Consider the following 3324-nt stretch of genomic DNA (forward strand, 5'->3'; position numbering starts at 1 on the left):
CAACAAAGGACTTGTACAGGCAAAAACCTTTAAAGTCAACATTAAGCAAGAAAAAGTCAAATTTTTAAAAAAGGCATAGAATTTGAATACACGCATCACCAGAGAGGATATAAGGATGGCAAATAAGCAGATTAAAAGATGTTCAGCATCCACTGGTGTTATATATAAGTAATGAATCACTAAATTCTACTCCTGAAACCAATATTACACTATATGTTAACTAACTGGAATTTAAATAAAAACTTGAAAAAAAAAGATGTTCAACATTATTACCCTTTGGGTAAATGTAAATTAGTAGGAATGTAAAATGTTCCAGGCTCTCTGGAAAATAATCCAGCAGTTTCCCATAAATTTAAACATGTACTTATCATATGATCCAGCAGTCCCCTCCTGAGTATTTACCCTGGGGAAATGAAAACTGTGATAGTAGCTTTATTTGTAATAGGCAAAAAACTGGAAACAACCCAAATATTCTTCAACAGGTAAATGGGTAAACAGACTGTGATATACACCCGTACAATAGAATACAACCCAGCAATAAAAAGGAACAGGTTATTGATATGAATAACAACTTGGATGGATCTCAAAAGCATGTTGCTGAGTGAAAAATACCAATATCCAAAGGTTACTCTATGATTCCATTTATATAAAATTCTCAAAGTGATAAAATTATGTAATGGAGACAAAAATCAGTGGTTTACAGGGGTAAGGCTCCGAAGAGGGCATTATTTTTTTTTTTTTTAAAGATTTTATTTATTTATTTGACAGAGATAGAGACAGCCAGCGAGAGAGGGAACACAAGCAGGGGGAGTGGGAGAGGAAGAAGCAGGCTCATAGCAGAGGAGCCTGATGTGGGGCTCGATCCCAGAACGCCGGGATCACGCCCTGAGCCGAAGGCAGACGCTTAACCGCTGTGCCACCCAGGCGCCCCTGAAGAGGGCATTATTATAAATAGGCATACCAAGGCATTTGTTTTGAGTGTTTGGAACAGTCTGTATAGTGATTGTATTGTGATCATGGTTAGAAAAATTGATACATGTGGCAAAATTTCATAAATTATACATACATCAAATGAAACAATACAAAGCAGTAATAACAAAATCACTGGTTGGATGTTAAAACTGTTTACATATAAATTAGATTTTAGATTAGTTAATATTATACTGATATCACTTCCCAGGTTTTGATGATTGTACTATCATTATGTAACTTGATATATTCAGAGGAATATGAGGTAAAGTACACAGGAACTCTGTATTATGTTTGTAATTCCTGTGCGAGTCTAAAATAATTTCAGAATAAAGGGCTTAAAGACTCCTAGTTTCAGCTCCAACATATAAAGAGCTTAGAAGTCATCACTTCTGTCTTATTTACAATAAGAAATAGCTGGAAAAATTGAAAATCAACAACGTTCCTTGGATCCAACAGGGAGTTAAGGTCACAGAGGTGACAGGACAGCCACATTCAGAAATATATAGTAATCTGCTTACCTAGAGCAGAAGCTGCTACAAGCTCTACAGATAGAACCAATTACTTCATTAGTAATGTTGACAAATAGCTGGAGGCTGAATGCCCACTAGTGTGAGACTACAAAACTCCCGGAGGCTGCAATTATAGAGGGGACTCCAAACTTGCAGGCTTTCCCTCCAGGCACCACACCAGATGTGCACAGTGAGGATCCCAGAAAATCCACTAGTGGCTCTGGCAGGGAGAAGGGAACAACAACCTTTTTGTCATCATCCCAGACCCTACATAACAAACACCTACTCTCCAGGGTAGTGCAGAAACCTTATCCTACTAGGGGAAAGACTTTCTACCCCACTCCATCTTCCTCCAGCCTTTCTGTCTCACCTAAGGAAAACAAAACAAAACATAATCAACAAGAGATAGGTCTCCAAAGGAATAGACTGGAAATGATGCAGCCAGGCAAGGAAGTAGGGGGCTCAGGTGTGTGGGCGGGGAGCTATATTACTGGAAGAGGGACAGAAATATTTGTGATGGCCACACATCCTTGAATCAGGCAAACTAAAATATTTAGATTTAATTAGAAGATTGTAGAACAATTCTTTTACTCGCCCCCCGCCACAGTCCCACCACAGTAACACACCTCCAATATAACAACAGAGGATTACTGCTGAAAGAGATGCAAAACACAGATGCTCCTTGAGGACCAATGCAAAGAGAAGCCCTAAAGCAAAGACAAGAGACAAAAATCAGACACTAGAGGAATCTGAAGCCTCTGGTACCTATAGCTACAATAAACGTTAAATACAGGCCAACTCCTAGCCATGTTGATATAAATACACTAAAAGCGTATTTCCTTCAGTACCCAATACTGCTACATATCTGTTTTTCAAAAAAAAAAATTACAAGATATGCCATAAAGCAAGAAAAATCATAGTCTGAAAAGATTATGAAAAGGTCTGAAAAAGACCATAAGAACCAGACAGGCATGATACAGATTTTGAAATTATTAGACAAAGAATTTAAATAAACATGATTACTGTTTTAAGGGTTCTAATTGGACAAACAGACATCATGCAAGACCAAATAGATAGTGTCATTAGAGAGATGGAATCTATAAGTAAGAATCAAAACTAAATACTAGAAATAAAAAAATATAGTAAGAGAAATGAAATGTCCCTTTAACAGGCTCATTAGGACATGTGACACAGTTACGGAAACAATCAGCAAACCTGAATATATGTGGAAAGCAACCTCCCAAAGTGAATCAAAAAGAGAAGGAAAGAAAAAAATTAACAAAATACCCAAGAATCATGGAACATTATTAAAAGGAGTAATATATAAATAATTGTTATGCCAAAAGGAGAAGAAAGAATGAGGGTAGAAAATATATTTGAAGCAATAAGCCAATGACTTTGTAACATTAGTGGCAGACGCCAAATCATAGATCCAGGCATCTCAGAGAACACCAAGATAAATACTAAAACAAACAAACGGGCGCCTGGGTGGCTCAGTTGTTAAGCGTCTGCCTTCAGCTCAGGTCATGATCCCAGCATTCTGGAATTGAGCCCGCATCAGGCTCCCTGCTCAGCGGGAAGCCTGCTTCTCCCTCTCTCACTTCCCCTGCTTGTGTTCCCTCTCTTGCTGCCTCTCAGTCAAATAAATAAATAAAATCTTAAAAACAAACAAACTACACCTAGGCATATCATATTTAGACTGCAGAAAACCAAAGACAAAAAGAAAATCTTGAAGAAAGCCAGAGGTGTGGAAAACACCTTCCAATAGAGGAAGAAAAATAAAAATTATAATAAACTTATCACCAGAAAACATGAAAGCAAGACAGGAGTGAAATGAAATCTT

The sequence above is a fragment of the Ursus americanus genome, chromosome X (assembly GCF_024610735.1).
Source record: "Ursus americanus isolate L20-20 chromosome X, mUrsAme1.1.p, whole genome shotgun sequence".
In the NCBI taxonomy this organism is placed as follows: domain Eukaryota; kingdom Metazoa; phylum Chordata; class Mammalia; order Carnivora; family Ursidae; genus Ursus; species Ursus americanus.